This window comes from Mixophyes fleayi, chromosome 4, assembly GCF_038048845.1.
Source record: "Mixophyes fleayi isolate aMixFle1 chromosome 4, aMixFle1.hap1, whole genome shotgun sequence".
Taxonomy (NCBI): Eukaryota; Metazoa; Chordata; class Amphibia; order Anura; family Limnodynastidae; genus Mixophyes; species Mixophyes fleayi.
Window position 1 is genome coordinate 168700239 of NC_134405.1, and position 18844 is coordinate 168719082.

The window sequence follows — 18844 nt, forward strand, 5'->3', positions numbered from 1 at the left end:
ATATTAACCTTCTGTTGGGTGCCAACTTGTGGTGCAAGGTTATTGTTTCTTATGTTTGCCTGTACCTTTGTGTCGGATGTGTTTTGTGCTGTTCTGTTTTACCATGGCTACTGTCAACTAGCATTCTATGTCTGTCCTTAATGCATGCATCTGAATCACCCTCTGCTCAGGCATTACAAATGGTCAGAAAATATGTTTCAAGTGGCACCCAAATACCCACCCACCCTTCTTATAAATATTGTATTTGTGGGCTAAATTGTTTGACACAGACCATGCTGGTTATTCCTCCACTTTTATTGCAAGAATGTGCCCACCTTGGACAGATAACAAAAAGAAGTCTCGGCCAATCGTAGTGAGGACAAATATAGTAACATCGGTAGCAGTGTCTATGGAATAATAATTTAGGTGGTATTGCAGCATTAACATCCCTTTTTGAAAATATACCTAACTTTGGCTCTAACTAAAGTGTCTACTGCTGGATGCTAAAACCAAATAGCTTAACTGTTTTAAAAACAAATGCTGCTGTAATATGGTTGCTATTTATGTAAATTAATTGTACCAATATAGTCTTGGGATCCTGCTGGTGTTGTTTCTCCTGAAATTAAATAAATTGCTCTGATAAGATGTACATAAAATACATTGTAAACATTATTAATCAGTTAAAAAGTAAGAGATGAATACAATATCATAGCTTTGTGCTTTCTGTATATCTAATACCTCACTCTAAGTAAACATACATAGTTTACTTTTGTAGCATTTTCTAACATTTTAGCAAAGGAATCACAGAATTTGTTAGCTTCCTCCCTAAAAAAAAGCCTCTTCTATTACCAAGCAGTGGTTAAGTGGTTATTTCATAGGGACAATAAAGCTTACATTTTTTTCTTTGAAATATCTCCCACCAAGCTTGCGTGTCCCTAATTTGACACTGTTCTGACAAGACAAGCTTGATTTACATTGTGTAAAATATTTGTCAATGCTTTATCTTATGGTACTACAGCTCTGGTGTGCTTTTCAATATATGTAACTGGTAATGACTGATGTTGGAGGGTGCTAAGCAGGAGAGATTCATTCAAATATTCTGTTAGTGTCTCAATATTTACAAATTTTAGAGATAACAGTAAAGATAGCTGGGCTCGCTATTTCCTTCTGAATAGAACTAGGTCTCTGTGAATAAAAGTGGCATTAATTAAAACGTAGACTCTGCCCACCTGTCATTCCAGGTATAATTCAATTATCTTGAGCAAGTGGGGAGCTGAACGAATAGCCTCAGATATTAACCTTCTGTTGGGTGCCAACTTGTGGTGCAAGGGTATTGTTTCTTATGTTTGCCTGTACCTTTGTGTCGGATGTGTTTTGTGCTGTTCTGTTTTACCATGGCTACTGTCAACTAGCATTCTATGTCTGTCCTTAAAGCATGTATCTCAATCACCCTCTGCTCAGGCATTACAAATGGTCAGAAAATATGTTTCAAGTGGCACCCAAATACCCACCCACCCTTCTTATAAATATTGTATTTGTGGGCTAAATTGTTTGACACAGACCATGCTGGTTATTCCTCCACTTTTATTGCAAGAATGTGCCCACCTTGGACAGATAACAAAAAGAAGTCTCGGCCAATCGTAGTGAGGACAAATATAGTAACATCGGTAGCAGTGTCTATGGAATAATAATTTAGGTGGTATTGCAGCATTAACATCCCTTTTTGAAAATATACCTAACTTTGGCTCTAACTAAAGTGACTACTGCTGGATGCTAAAACCAAATAGCTTAACTGTTTTAAAAACAAATGCTGCTGTAATATGGTTGCTATTTATGTAAATTAATTGTACCAATATAGTCTTGGGATCCTGCTGGTGTTGTTTCTCCTGAAATTAAATAAATTGCTCTGATAAGATGTACATAAAATACATTGTAAACATTATTAATCAGTTAAAAAGTAAGAGATGAATACAATATCATAGCTTTGTGCTTTCTGTATATCTAATACCTCACTCTAAGTAAACATACATAGTTTACTTTTGTAGCATTTTCTAACATTTTAGCAAAGGAATCACAGAATTTGTTAGCTTCCTCCCTAAAAAAAGCCTCTTCTATTACCAAGCAGTGGTTAAGTGGTTATTTCATAGGGACAATAAAGCTTACATTTTTTTCTTTGAAATATCTCCCACCAAGCTTGCGTGTCCCTAATTTGACACTGTTCTGACAAGACAAGCTTGATTTACATTGTGTAAAATATTTGTCAATGCTTTATCTTATGGTACTACAGCTCTGGTGTGCTTTTCAATATATGTAACTGGTAATGACTGATGTTGGAGGGTGCTAAGCAGGAGAGATTCATTCAAATATTCTGTTAGTGTCTCAATATTTACAAATTTTAGAGATAACAGTAAAGATAGCTGGGCTCGCTATTTCCTTCTGAATAGAACTAGGTCTCTGTGAATAAAAGTGGCATTAATTAAAACGTAGACTCTGCCCACCTGTCATTCCAGGTATAATTCAATTATCTTGAGCAAGTGGGGAGCTGAACGAATAGCCTCAGATATTAACCTTCTGTTGGGTGCCAACTTGTGGTGCAAGGGTATTGTTTCTTATGTTTGCTGTACCTTTGTGTCGGATGTGTTTTGTGCTGTTCTGTTTTACCATGGCTACTGTCAACTAGCATTCTATGTCTGTCCTTAAAGCATGTATCTCAATCACCCTCTGCTCAGGCATTACAAATGGTCAGAAAATATGTTTCAAGTGGCACCCAAATACCCACCCACCCTTCTTATAAATATTGTATTTGTGGGCTAAATTGTTTGACACAGACCATGCTGGTTATTCCTCCACTTTTATTGCAAGAGTGTGCCCACCTTGGACAGATAACAAAAAGAAGTCTCGGCCAATCGTAGTGAGGACAAATCTAGTAACATTGGTAGCAGTGTCTATGGAATAATACCTTAGGTGGTATTGCAGCATTAACATCCCTCTTTGAAAATATACTTAACTTTGGCTCTAACTAAAGTGTCTACTGCTGGATGCGAAAACCAAATAGCTTAACTGTTATAAAAACAAATGCTGCTGTAATATGGTTGCTATTTATGTAAATTAATTGTACCAATATAGTCTTGGGATCCTGCTGGTGTTTTTTCTTCTGAAATTAAAAAAATTGCTATGTTAAGATGTACATAAAATACATTGAAAACATTATTAATCAGTTAAAAAGTAAGAGATAAATACAATATCATATCTTTGTGCTTTCTGTATATCTAATACCTCACTCTAAGTAAACATACATAGTTTACTTTTGTAGCATTTTCTAACATTTTATCAAAGGAATCACAGAATTTGTTAGCTTCCTCCCTAAAAAAAAGCCTCTTCTATTACCAAGCAGTGGTTAAGTGGTTATTTCTTAGGTACAATAAAGCTTACATTTTTTTCTTTGAAATATCTCCCACCAAGCTTGCGTGTCCCTAATTTGACACTGTTCTGACAAGACAAGCTTGATTTACATTGTGTAAAATATTTGTTAATGCTTTATCTTATGGTACTACAGCTCTGGTGTGCTTTTCAATATATATAACTGGTAATGACTGATGTTGGAGGGTGCTAATCAGGAGAGATTCATTCAAATATTCTGTTAGTGTCTCAATATTTACAAATTTTAGAGATAACAGTAAAGATAGCTAGGCTCGCTATTTCCTTCTGAATAGAACTAGGTATCTGTTAATAAAAGTGGTATTAATTAAAACGTAGACTCTGCCCACCTGTCATTCCAGGTATAATTCAATTATCTTGAGCAAGTGGGGAGCTGAACGAATACCCTCAGATATTAACCTTCTGTTGGGTGCCAACTTGTGGTGCAAGGTTATTGTTTCTTATGTTTGCCTGTACCTTTGTGTCGGATGTGTTTTGTGCTGTTCTGTTTTACCATGGCTACTGTCAACTAGCATTCTATGTCTGTCCTTAATGCATGCATCTGAATCACCCTCTGCTCAGGCATTACAAATGGTCAGAAAATATGTTTCAAGTGGCACCCAAATACCCACCCACCCTTCTTATAAATATTGTATTTGTGGGCTAAATTGTTTGACACAGACCATGCTGGTTATTCCTCCACTTTTATTGCAAGAATGTGCCCACCTTGGACAGATAACAAAAAGAAGTCTCGGCCAATTATAGTGAGGACAAATATAGTAACATCGGTAGTAGTGTCTATGGAATAATAATTTAGGTGGTATTGCAGCATTAACATCCCTCTTTGAAAATATACCTAACTTTGGCTCTAACTAAAGTATCTACTGCTGGATGCTAAAACCAAATAGCTTAACTGTTTTAAAAACAAATGCTGCTGTAATATCGTTGCTATTTTGTAAATTAATTGTACCAATATAGTCTGGGGATCCTGCTGGTGTTGTTTCTCCTGAAATTAAATAAATTACTATGTTAAGATGTACATAAAATACATTGAAAACATTTTTAATCAGTTAAAAAGTAAGAGATGAATACAATATCATATCTTTGTGCTTTCTGTATATCTAATACCTCACTCTAAGTAAACATACATAGTTTACTTTTATAGCATTTTCTAACATTTTATCAAAGGAATCACAGAATTTGTTAGGTTCCTCCCTAAAAAAAAAGCCTATTCTACTACCAAGCAGTGGTTATTTCTTAGGGACAATAAAGCTTACATTTTTTCTTTGAAATATCTCCCACCAAGCTTGTGTGTCCCTAATTTGACACTGTTCTGACAAGACAAGCTTGATTTACATTGCGTAAAATATTTTTCAATGCTCTATCTTATGGTACTACAGCTCTGGTGTGCTTTTCAATATATATAACTGGTAATGACTGATGTTGGAGGATGCTAAGCTGGAGGGATTCATTCAAATATTCTGTTAGTGTCTCAATATTTACAAATTTTAGAGATTACAGTAAAGATAGCTGGGCTCGCTATTTCATTCTGAATAGAACTAGGTCTCTGTTAATAAAAGTATCATTAATTGAAACGTAGGCTCTGCCCACCTGTCATTCCCGGATAATTCAATTATCTTGAGCAAGTGGGGTGCTGAACGAATACCCCCAGATATTAACCTTCTGTTTGGTACCACCTTGTGGTGCAAGGTTATTGTATCTTATGTTTGCCTGTACCTTTGTGACGGATGTGTTTTGTGCTGTTCTGTTTTACCATGGCTACTGTCAACTAGCATTCTATGTCTGTCCTTAATGCATGCATCTGAAACACCCTCCGCTCAGGCATTACAAATGGTCAGGAAACAAGTTTCAAGTGGCACCTAAATACCCACCCACCCTTCTTATAAATATTGTATTTGTGGGCTAAGTCATTTGACACAGACCATGCTGGGGATTCCTCCACTTTTATTGCAAGAATGTGCCCACCTTGGACAGATAACAAAAAGAAGTCTCGGCCAATCATAGTGAGGACAAATATAGTAACATCGGTAGTAGTGTCTATGGAATAATAATTTAGGTGGTATTGCAGCATTAACATCCCTTTTTGAAAATATACCTAACTTTGGCTCTAACTAAAGTGTGTACTGCTGGATGCTAAAACCAAATAGCTTAACTGTTTTAAAAACAAATGCTGCTGTAATATGGTTGCTATTTATGTAAATTAATTGTACCAATATAGTCTGGGGATCCTGCTGGTGTTGTTTCTCCTGAAATTAAATAAATTGCTCTGATAAGATGTACATAAAATACATTGTAAACATTATTAATCAGTTAAAAAGTAAGAGATGAATACAATATCATAGCTTTGTGCTTTCTGTATATCTAATACCTCACTCTAAGTAAACATACATAGTTTACTTTTGTAGCATTTTCTAAAATTTTATCAAAGGAATCACAGAATTTGTTAGCTTCCTCCCTAAAAAAAAAGCCTCTTCTATTACCAAGCAGTGGTTAAGTGGTTATTTCTTAGGTACAATAAAGCTTACATTTTTTTCTTTGAAATATCTCCCACCAAGCTTGCGTGTCCCTAATTTGACACTGTTCTAACAAGACAAGCTTGATTTACATTGTGTAAAATATTTGTCAATGCTTTATCTTATGGTACTACAGCTCTGGTGTGCTTTTCAACATATATAACTGGTAATGACTGATGTTGGAGGGGGCTAAGCAGGAGAGATTCATTCAAATATTCTGTTAGTGTCTCAATATTTACAAATTTTAGAGATAACAGTAAAGATAGCTGGGCTCGCTATTTCCTTCTGAATAGAACTAGGTATCTGTTAATAAAAGTGGTATTAATTAAAACGTAGACTCTGCCCACCTGTCATTCCAGGTATAATTCAATTATCTTGAGCAAGTGGGGAGCTGAACGAATAGCCTCAGATATTAACCTTCTGTTGGGTGCCAACTTGTGGTGCAAGGGTATTGTTTCTTATGTTTGCCTGTACCTTTGTGTCGGATGTGTTTTGTGCTGTTCTGTTTTACCATGGCTACTGTCAACTAGCATTCTATGTCTGTCCCTAATGCATGCATCTGAATCACCCTCTGCTCAGGCATTATAAATGGTCAGAAAATATGTTTCAAGTGGCACCCAAATACCCACCCACCCTTCTTATAAATATTGTATTTGTGGGCTAAATTGTTTGACACAGACCATGCTGGTTATTCCTCCACTTTTATTGCAAGAATGTGCCCACCTTGGACAGATAACAAAAAGAAGTCTCGGCCAATCGTAGTGAGGACAAATATAGTAACATCGGTAGCAGTGTCTATGGAATAATAATTTAGGTGGTATTGCAGCATTAACATCCCTTTTTGAAAATATACTTAACTTTGGCTCTAACTAAAGTGTCTACTGCTGGATGCTAAAACCAAATAGCTTAACTGTTTTAAAAACAAATGCTGCTGTAATATGGTTGCTATTTATGTAAATTAATTGTACCAATATAGTCTGGGGATCCTGCTGGTGTTGTTTCTCCTGAAATTAAATAAATTGCTCTGATAAGATGTACATAAAATACATTGTAAACATTATTAATCAGTTAAAAAGTAAGAGATGAATACAATATCATAGCTTTGTGCTTTCTGTATATCTAATACCTCACTCTAAGTAAACATACATAGTTTACTTTTGTAGCATTTTCTAACATTTTATCAAAGGAATCACAGAATTTGTTAGCTTCCTCCCTAAAAAAAAAGCCTCTTCTATTACCAAGCAGTGGTTAAGTGGTTATTTCATAGGGACAATAAAGCTTACATTTTTTTCTTTGAAATATCTCCCACCAAGCTTGCGTGTCCCTAATTTGACAGTGTTCTGACAAGACAAGCTTGATTTACATTGTGTAAAATATTTGTCAATGCTTTATCTTATGGTACTACAGCTCTGGTGTGCTTTTCAATATATATAACTGGTAATGACTGATGTTGGAGGGTGCTAAGCAGGAGAGATTCATTCAAATATTCTGTTAGTGTCTCAATATTTACAAATTTTAGAGATAACAGTAAAGATAGCTGGGCTCGCTATTTCCTTCTGAATAGAACTAGGTCTCTGTTAATAAAAGTGGCATTAATTAAAACGTAGACTCTGCCCACCTGTCATTCCAGGTATAATTCAATTATCTTGAGCAAGTGGGGAGCTGAACGAATACCCTTAGATATTAACCTTCTGTTGGGTGCCAACTTGTGGTGCAAGGTTATTGTTTCTTATGTTTGCCTGTACCTTTGTGTCGGATGTGTTTTGTGCTGTTCTGTTTTACCATGGCTACTGTCAACTAGCATTCTATGTCTGTCCTTAATGCATGCATCTGAATCACCCTCTGCTCAGGCATTACAAATGGTCAGAAAATATGTTTCAAGTGGCACCCAAATACCCACCCACCCTTCTTATAAATATTGTATTTGTGGGCTAAATTGTTTGACACAGACCATGCTGGTTATTCCTCCACTTTTATTGCAAGAATGTGCCTACCTTGGACAGATAACAAAAAGAAGTCTCGGCCAATCGTAGTGAGGACAAATATAGTAACATCGGTAGCAGTGTCTATGGAATAATAATTTAGGTGGTATTGCAGCATTAACATCCCTTTTTGAAAATATACCTAACTTTGGCTCTAACTAAAGTGTCTACTGCTGGATGCTAAAACCAAATAGCTTAACTGTTTTAAAAACAAATGCTGCTGTAATATGGTTGCTATTTATGTAAATTAATTGTACCAATATAGTCTTGGGATCCTGCTGGTGTTGTTTCTCCTGAAATTAAATAAATTGCTCTGATAAGATGTACATAAAATACATTGTAAACATTATTAATCAGTTAAAAAGTAAGAGATGAATACAATATCATATCTTTGTGCTTTATGTATATCTAATACCTCACTCTAAGTAAACATACATAGTTTACTTTTGTAGCATTTTCTAACATTTTTATCAAAGGAATCACAGAATTTGTTCGCTTCCTTCCTAAAAAAAAGCCCCTTCTACTACCAAGCAGTGGTTATTTCTTAGGGACAATAAAGCTTACATTTTTTCTTTGAAATTTCTCCCACCAAGCTTGTGTGTCCCTAATTTAACACTGTTCTGACAAGACAAGCTTGATTTACATTGCGTAAAATATTTTTCAATGCTTTATCTTATGGTACTACAGCTTTGGTGTGATTTTTAATATATATTACTGGTAATGACTGATGTTGGAGGGTGCTAAGCAGGAGAGATTCATTCAAATATTCTGTTAGTGTCTCAATATTTACAAATTTTATTGATAACAGTAAAGATAGCTGGGCTCGCTATTTCCTTCTGAATAGAACTAGGTCTCTGTTAATAAAAGTGGCATTAATTGAAACGTAGACTCTGCCCACCTATCATTCCAGGTATAATTCAATTATCTTGAGCAAGTGGGGAGCTGAACGAATACCCTCAGATATTAACCTTCTGTTGGGTGCCAACTTGTGGTGCAAGGTTATTGTTTCTTATGTTTGCCTGTACCTTTGTGCCGAATGGGTTTTTTGCTGTTCTGTTTTACCATGGCTACTGTCAACTAGCATTCTATGTCTGTCCTTAATGCATGCATCTGAAACACCCTCCGCTCAGGCATTATAAATGGTCAGGAAACATGTTTCAAGTGGCACCCAAATACCCACCCACCCTTCTTATAAATATTGTATTTGTGGGCTAAATTGTTTGACACAGACCATGCTGGTTATTCCTCCACTTTTATTGCAAGAATGTGCCCACCTTGGACAGATAACAAAAAGAAATCTCGGCCAATCTTAGTCAGGAGAAATATAGTAACATCGGTAGCAGTGTCTATGGAATAATAATTTAGGTGGTATTGCAGCATTAACATCCCTCTTTGAAAATATACCTAACTTTGGCTCTAACTAAAGTGTCTACTGCTGGATGCTAAAACCAAATAGCTTAACTGTTTTAAAAACAAATGCTGCTGTAATATGGTTGCTATTTATGTAAATTAATTGTACCAATATAGTCTGGGGATCCTGCTGGTGTTGTTTCTCCTGAAATTAAATAAATTGCTCTGTTAAGATGTACATAAAATACATTGAAAACATTATTAATCAGTTAAAAAGTAAGAGATGAATACAATATCATATCTTTGTGCTTTCTGTATATCTAATTCCTCACTCTAATTAACATATAAAAGTTCGATAGAGAAATAGGATGGAAGAGTTAAATTGGGGAGGACAAGTATATAGGCAAGCAATAAAGTAGAATAGTTGCAGATAATGCAGTTGGTGACCATTTGCTTTTTTAAATTGTGATTATATCTAGAGATGCTGGAATTTACTCCAGTGTGGATCCTGACTGAATGTTAGGATCGGCACTAAATTTCAAAAATTTGCAATAATTTCTTGTAAATTAGATAAAATAAATTCATTAAAGCTAAGTTCAATCAATGTGAACTGTTTCAACCATATGGAAATTTGTATGAATATTTTTTGAGCTACTTCTCACTCAAATAGTTACATTGTATATTATTTTTAACAGTTTTTCATGCCAACAATGCATTATAAGTTTTAACTCAAACACAGTACTGTTCTCTGTTGTAATTTTAAAAAAAATACTACAAAAATTGCTATTTTAATCCAGCTTTTTTTTTTTACTTTTTATATTTGCAAACTTTGAACACAAACTGTAAACTCAATTCTAAGGATACCCATTCGAGGGCAGCTGCAGCTGTCAAACTCAAATCAACTAGCAGAATAAATGTTGTGTCACAAACACTTTCAATGCCCTTGAACCAGCAAAATTTAACTTAATTTTTAAACCTGTTTAAAGGAATCAAACATCTGGCTTCTTTACATGGAGTAAAGAAAAACATAAGAGACAAAAACAAAAGGTAGAGTATATAGCATAGACATCTAAGTCATAAAGATAAAAAAGAAAACCTTACATTTAGTTAAAGTATTTCTAAATAGTAACTCTTTCTCTTAATCCTTCTGTGTTTACAGATATGACTTCTGTACATGAACGCAAATATTGGTCGTATTCATTGCTGCTTTTTGTGCCTTTTTGCAGTTATTTTGCATTGTTTTCAACCCAATTACCAAACTTTAATTAACTGAGGATTTCAATGGGGTAATATATTAATATGCATAAATATTTATAATTTTTACTGAGAAAACAGCCTGTAACTGAGCAAAGCAAAATAAATTTAGTACATCAAATTCAAGCAATTTTGTTGCATATTTTGGATACATATACTGCCTCTACATAATATTGTATTAACTTGCAATAGTTGTATTTGCACTTAATTGATCTGCAATGGCCTCCATGCAATTATTTTTCATGAGGATCCAATGACAAACCACAATAACAGACATTTCACGTTCTGATCCTCACTCTCATACCCGCTTCTGCAGACATTTCAAAGGTATGAAAAATAAAGTTCACCACTTTTGGGGCTAATTCAGTTTTAAGATCTTTCTTTGAATATATTGGTTGTAAAAAAAACCCTAAACTTTCCTCGTATTAATAATTCTTCTGTTGGATTCTAAAGCCAAACAGCTTATTTGTTTTTAAATTAATTGACAGTGCAAAATTGTATTTTTTAATGTAAGTTAAGTATACCTGTATATACTGTGGTTGTTGGTGGTGGTGAAGTTTCTTCTGAAATTAAATTAATTAGTCTGTTAATATATACATGAATGTAAGTTGCACATATAATCAATCGCTTAAAAATCAACAGCAATCCATAAAATCTCAACTCTACATACTTTCTTTATGTCAAACCCCTTTCTCCAAGCCACATATGAAAGCTAGAATAAGATATAGGGTGGAAAAGCTTTATTGGTGAGACCAAGTAAACAGGTATATAGTACTTAAGTGCTGCACAAATGCAATTGGTGACCATCTGTCTTTTCTTAAATGTAAAGGTGGTTCTGACACTGGTTCGTCCAATCTGCTATAAATTTTGAAAATTTGCAATAAATTCTTAAAATATAAATAGGCTAAAATAATCATGCTATATTCAAGCAATATCTTGGACACATAAGCTGCCTTTACATAGTATTTGATTAACCTACAGTTCCTGTGTTTGCAGGTAATTGACCTGCACTGGCATCTGTGAAATTATTTTTACCAAGGTTCCATGATACTTTGGAAGGAGTTGTGAACAGGAGGACCAATAACAAACTGCAATAATGGACATTGCATCTTCTGATTGCTCTTCACACCGCCACCTGAAGCCATTTGAGAGTGGTGAAAAATAATGTTCACCAATTTATGTGTCAATGCAGTTTAAAGATATTTTTTTGAATATATTGGCTGTAAAACTTAGTCTCATTAACATGTCTTCTGCTGAATGCCAAAACCAAGTAAATTAATGATTTAAAAATGACACCATAATGCAATATGGTCTTTTTTAATGTGTGACAGGATGGACCACCTATGCCACCCTGTCTGTTGCTGCTGGAAACCAGCTGGGCTTACTTTGCCACCGTTCCCTTTTTTTATTCCAAATGCACCCTCTAACCGAGTAGGAGGGGCTTACAAATGCTGCCACCACTGGACTCCTTACTGGCATCCAGAACTGGGTTCCTTCTGGGTAACTTTCATTGCTAGTGTACCCCGTTGCTGGTGTACCTGGACTGATACCACTGACCTCTTACTATGGATCAGGGTTGCTGTGGATGGATCCCCCTGGCCTATCACACTGGCCAGAGCTGCTGGTTAGCAGCTAGAGTGGTGGTACCGGAGAGCTGGGTCTGAACCTCAGAACAGCCGGGAACGGATTAGAGTTGGGTCTAATCTGTAGGTCACAGGAATTTCAGCATGGAGAAGTTTTCAAGCAGGTCTTTAAAGCAAAAGATGTTTATTTGCTCAAGTAGTCCTAAGATGGACAGTTCACACGCCAATCTGTGGTACTAGTCTGTGGTTTCCAGAAGTATAGATAGTACAAGAATGATACATTCAATAAAACTAGTGCTGTTTTTATACAGTTTTAGGCACAGCCTCACAGGGTAAGCCAGCCCCCTAAAGTCTGAGTTATTTTTAGTAACAGAATGCAATATGTTTACCCAAACATGGATTGAAATGCAATTTATACTTAAAAATATTTACACTTTTCTGCGATATCCTGAATCCCATTGATCAGAGATTTCCTTTCGCTTTAACCAGGATTCAGGCAACAGCTCCCTGCCGTGCATTCAAGTGTTGGTCACACACATTGAACAGACTCATTTAACATTTCCTGCAATCCCCAAAACAGTCTCCCTCCTCACATATGCCTAATTGGAGATTTCCTCTAGCAAAGCTACAACCACAAACAAGTCATCTCCCATACACAAAAGACTTCCTCAACAAATGCTTATTTCATCAGAAATGAATGCAATTTCTCTACAAAGTGTACCAAGATACAGTAAAATCAGTACATTGCAATGATAAATAAGCTCCCTGCGCTATTTCCTTTTAATAAATTTATACCATAAGTTATTTATAAGTGATCCAGTTACACTATGTAAATTAATTGTACCTATATATCCTGAGGTTGTTGTTGGTGGTGTTTCTTCTGAAATTAAATTAATTACTTTGTTAATACGTACATAAAAATACATTGCTAACATTTTAACTACTTCAAAACCAAGAGGTTTTCAAGATGCATAAAATAGCAGCCCAACCTGCTTAATTTATGTCTACCCCTCTCACCCCCAGCACATAAATTTATTATTGTAGAACTGTGTAGAGAACTGAACTCCGTCTTTTCTATATTCCTACTTTATCAACAGTTTTAAATTAACTTTGGCACCTAACTTCAATCTTTTGACAATGTATTCTAAAAATGAATATCAATGGTACTGATTGTTGTACAGCTCCCTTCTTCCCACAATTCCTTTCTGTTTTTCTGTACCCCCACCCTTCCCCAAATATTGTGTATACCTACAATAAAACACAATTTAATAAAAAAAAAAAAAAAAACAGCAGCTTAGCTTTGACAAAAGCAAAACCAACTTGAAAACTTTGGGTTGGGATACAAAATCAAAAAACAGAATGGTTTACTTATTTCTAATAATAAGTTTCTCTTTCTGTGGGATATCAAAATGAATTCCTTTTGTTCACCATTCCTTCTTCTCCTTTTCATACAATATATACAGGTAGAGCACTTTGCAATATCTTAGGAAACAACTGCAAACAGATATATTTAATGCAAAACTTGATTTCATCGCCATTAATGATTAATCGAACAAAAAGCTGCAGTGAAAGGAAGTAAGGAAGGAAAGAAACGCCCTGAATCTTGGACCTCTTTTGGAAGGCAAAGTCTGTTTCCCCATATAAAGATGTTTGGTTAGACACAAAAAGCAACAAACAAGAGTTTCACACATAATGACTGGTCCTAAATACAATTAAAGTTAAAACGCAAAAATAGGCCATTGTGTCTTAAATTCCAGTTCCAAGTTATTTCCAGTGCTGGCTGCAATTATTAGAATGAAGTTTGATATTGAATTAATAGCTTTTTACATACACAAATACATGCATATTTCACATTATCTCATTTAGATTAAACCCACTTGTGCAACATTGGAAGAAGTAAATTGCACTAATGTTATCATGTTAGAAAATTAAAGCTGGTTCAGGTGAAATATGCAAATGATAAAACAATATGGTTTTTATAATTCACCTTCATATACTGTGTGTGTTGGTTGCATTTCTTGCCCTGTAAATATAAAAATGTTCTGTTAATGTTCATTTTTTTTCCATGAACAAAAGACAGGTATTTATCAACAGAATACTAGAATAATAAAAATGAATAAATAATTGTTGCTGCTTTGTAATAATGTTAATACACACAGATATGATCACTGAGGGCCTGATTCAGAGTGGAATGCAAGATTAAGCGTGACTTGCATTTGAAAACATTTATGGAAAGTAGATGCTTATACTTGACAAGACACACCCCTCAGACATTTACATCTAGCTTGCGAACATGTACAAAAACCATTTATTTTATATGTTTTAAACGTAATTCCTATGAAGCATCATTTAAACTTGAATAACATAGCTAATGCAGCAGGAACATGTGTACAAAAACAATAATTTTTCTTTCCCACAAATGAAAGATTAAAGAAAAAAGTAATCTATAGCCCAATGACTACTAAAGTCTCAATAAGCTTCTGCAAATCATTAGAAAACCTCTATTTAAGTAAGTAATTCTCTAACTCAGGGGTTTGACATTATTATCTGCTACTTACACCTGCCCCTGACCACCCGCAAGAAAACCTCCTTTCACTCGTAACTGTGACTATATCCCAGTCTGAATCTGAAAATAATTGTTCGAACACAACCTTACTGTACATTTCCTATATTAGAACGCGCCTTCCCTCTCCCGTTATTCTTTTTCAGGTGTAAGGAGAGATAAGTGCCAAAAAGTTGCAGGTCTGAATAGCCGCAATAGCATATTATTACTTTCTGAGCATGCACAGTGTGAAAAAATTCAAAGATACGATACACAAATAGGAGTATGTCTCACTCTGAATCATGACCTGAGTATCAGATTCTCAATTCCTGTGTTGAGCATAGCAAAGCATAGCTAAATATAACTAAGTGAGTAGAAAGGTCAGGGTCATTTTCTAATGTATATTTTTTAGGCATATTGCTCAAAAAATAGGGAAAAGCCTTTTATCAGAAAACCTAAAGTTCCAAACATTAGAGATAATAGAACATATACCTGTATATGATATTTTTAAATATTACTAGGGATTCATCTCTTTACTCTGTATTCCCTTAATGCATAGACCTCATGTTTTTTGTCTTTTTATTTTTATTATTCTGTTTCTGTTGATATGTGTGTGCTTATGTGCATATACTGTATATAATCAGTAAAATATATTTTACACTAATCTAACAATATATTTCCATCTTTTGCTATTTGAAATGTGGGGAATCTGCAATTTTCAGTTCAATAAGTTTAATATTTTGTTAATAATCAGCAATGGTATAGTAAAAATATGCATATCATTATTAGTTAGTAATTTTTGATATCATATGAACTGATTCTGAAGTTGTGATATGTCTAACTTGTGTTATGAAGAACCTTTAATAAATTAAAAAATAATAGATTCTTCATTATTTTAGGTAAATGCTCACTTTGAAACGCTGGTACAGCAGCAAATGCTAAGAAATTACTGTGCCTTCTAAACAAAACGCTTAACATAGCTTTGAGACAATTTGACTTAGGAGAACGTAAATTTCCAGGAAAATTAGGTATCGCATACAAATGGCTACAACGGCTACGTTAAATTACCTGCTGCTGATTCACTAGGAGGTGGTGCAACATTGACTAAAAAGTTAAGAAATGAGCATTAACATGTGAAATAAACATAATGCTGCTATCTTTTAACAAATGAATCTCGAGAAGAAATATCGGCATTTCAATGAAACATTCCCAATTCACAATGTCAATAAGGAGATAACAGTTTGTGCAGTATTCCGAACAGTGATGTTCAAGTAAAATGTAAATTAGATTCTTTAGTTTACTTTTGTAAACATTTTATCAAAGGAATCACAGAATTTGTTAGCTTCCTATACCTAACTTTGGCTCTAACTAAAGTGTCTACTGCTGGATGCTAAAACCAAATAGCTTAACTGTTTTAAAAACAAATGCTGCTGTAATATGGTTGTTATTTATGTAAATTAATCGTACCAACATAGCCTGAGGGTCCTGCTGGTGTTGTTTCTCCTGAAATGAAATAAATTGCTCTGTTAAGATGTACATAAAATACATTAAAAAAGTAAGAGATGATTAGAATATCAACTATTTTTGCTTTCTGTATATCTAATCCCTCACTCTAGGTAAACATACATAGTTTACTTTTGTAGCATTTTCTAACATTTTATCAAAGGAATCACAGAATTTGTTAGCTTCCTCCCACCAAAAAAGCCTTTTCTACTACCAAGCAGTGATTATTTCTTAAGGACAATAAAGCTTACATTTTTTCATTGAAATATCTCCCACCAAGCTTGTGTGTCCCCAATTTGGCACTGTTCTGACAACACAAGCTTGATTTACATTGTGTAGAATATATGTCAATGCTTTATCTTATGGTACTACAGCTCTGGTGTGCTTTACAATATATATAACTGTTAGTGACTGATGTTGGAGGGTGCTAAGCAGGAGAGATTCATTCAAATATTCTGTTAGTGTCTCAATATTTACAAATTTTAGAGAGAACAGTAAAGATAGTTGGGCTCGCTATTTCCATCTGAATAGAACTAGGTCTCTGTTAATAAAAGTGGCATTACTTGAAACGTAGACTCTGCCCACCTGTCGTTCCAGGTATAATTCAATTATCTTGAGCAAGTGGGGTGCTGAATGAATCCCCCCAGATATTAACCTTCTGTTTGGTACCACCTTGTGGTGTAAGGTTATTGTTTCTTATGTTTGCCTGTATTTTTGTGTCGGATGCGTTTTGTGCTGTTCTGTTTTACCATGGCTACTGTCAACTAGCATTCTATGTCTGTCCTTAATGCATGCATCTGAAACACCCTCTGCTCAGGCATTACAAATGGTCAGAAAATATGTTTCAAGTGGCACCTAAATACCCACCCACCCTTCTTATAAATATTGTATTTGTGGGCTAAATTGTTTGACACAGACCATGCTGGTTATTCCTCCACTTTTATTGCAAGAATGTGCCCACCTTGGGCAGATAACAAAAAGAAGTCTCGGCCAATCATAGTGAGGACAAATATAGTAACATCGGTAGCAGTGTTTATGGAATAATATTTTAGGTGGTATTGCAGCATTAACATCCCTCTTTGAAAATATACCTAACTTTGGCTCTAACTAAAGTGTCTACTGCTGGATGCTAAAACCAAATAGCTTAACTGTTTTAAAAATAAATGCTGCTCTAATATGGTTTTTATTTATGTAAATTAATTGTACCAATATAGTCTGGGGATCCTGCTGGTGTTGTTTCTTCTGAAATTAAATAAATTGCTCTGTTAAGTTGTACATAAAATACATTGAAAACATTATTAATCAGTTAAAAAGTAAGAGATGAATACAATATCAAATCTTTGTGCTTTTTGGATATCTAATACCTCACTCTAAGTAAACATACATAGTTTACTTTTGCAGAATTTCTAACATTTTATTAAAGGAATCACAGAATTTGTTAGCTTCCTCCCTAAAAAAAAGCCTCTTCTACTACCAAGCAGTGGTTATTTCTTAGTTACAATAAGGCTTACATTTTTTCTTTGAAATATCTCCCACCAAGCTTGTGTGTCCCTAATTTGAAACTGTTCTGACAAGACAAGCTTGATTTACATTGTGTAAAATATTTTTCATTGCTTTATCTTATGGTACTACAGCTCTGGTGTGCTTTTCAATATATATAACTGTTAGTGACTGATGTTGGAGGGTGCTAAGCAGGAGAGATTCATTCAAATATTCTGTTAGTGTCTCAATATCTACAAATTTTAGAGATTACAGTAAAGATAGCTGGGCTCGCTATTTCCTTCTGAATAGAACTAGGTCTCTGTTAATAAAAGTGGCATTAATTGAAACGTAGGCTCTGCCCACCTGTCATTACAGGTATAATTCAATTATCTTGAGCAAGTGGGGAGATGAAAGAATACCCTCAGATATTAACCTTCTGTTGGGTGCCAACTTGTGGTGTAAGGTTATTGTTTCTTATGTTTGCCTGTACCTTTGTGTCGGATGGGTTTTTTCTGCTGTTCTGTTTTACCATGGCTACTGTCAACTAGCATTCTATGTCTGTCCTTAATGCATGCATCTGAAACACCCTCCGCTCAGGCATTACAAATGGTCAGAAAATATGTTTCAAGTAGCACCTAAATACCCACCCACCCTTCTTAAAAATATTGTATTTGTGGGCTAAATTGTTTGACACAGACCATGCTGGTTGTTCCTCCACTTTTATTGCAAGAATGTGCCCACCTTGGACAGATAACAAAAAGAAGTCTCGACCATTTATAGTAAGGACAAATATAGTAACATCGGTAGCAGTGTCTATGGAATAATAATTTAGGTGGTATTGCAGCATTAACATCGCTCTTTGAAAATATACCTAACTTTGGCTCTAACTAAAGTGTCTACTGCTGGATGCTAAAACCAAATAGCTTAACTGTTTTAAAAACAAATGCTGCTGTATTATGATTGCTATTTATGTAAATTAATTGTACCAATATAGTCTGGGGATCCTGCTGGTGTTTTTTCTCCTGAAATGAAATAAATTGCTATGTTAAGATGTACATAAAATACATTGAAAACATTATTAATCAGTTAAAAAGTAAGAGATAAATACAATAGCATATCTTTGTGCTTTCTGTATATCTAATACCGCACTCTAAGTAAACATACATAGTTTACTTTTATAGCATTTACTAACATTTTATCAAAGGAATCACAGAATTT

General features: G+C 34.7%; 1 long non-coding RNA gene across 1 annotated transcript; it reads right to left on the reverse strand.

The window, feature by feature from the left end:
• Positions 1–11038: 11038 nt before the first annotated feature.
• Positions 11039–17387, reverse strand: LOC142150016 (uncharacterized). Its single transcript, XR_012690971.1, has 6 exons — positions 17351–17387; positions 16109–16144; positions 15710–15745; positions 14087–14122; positions 12944–12979; positions 11039–11079 (listed from the first exon to the last, which is right to left on the reverse strand). It is a non-coding gene; the product is annotated as an uncharacterized LOC142150016 (long non-coding RNA).
• Positions 17388–18844: the final 1457 nt, after the last annotated feature.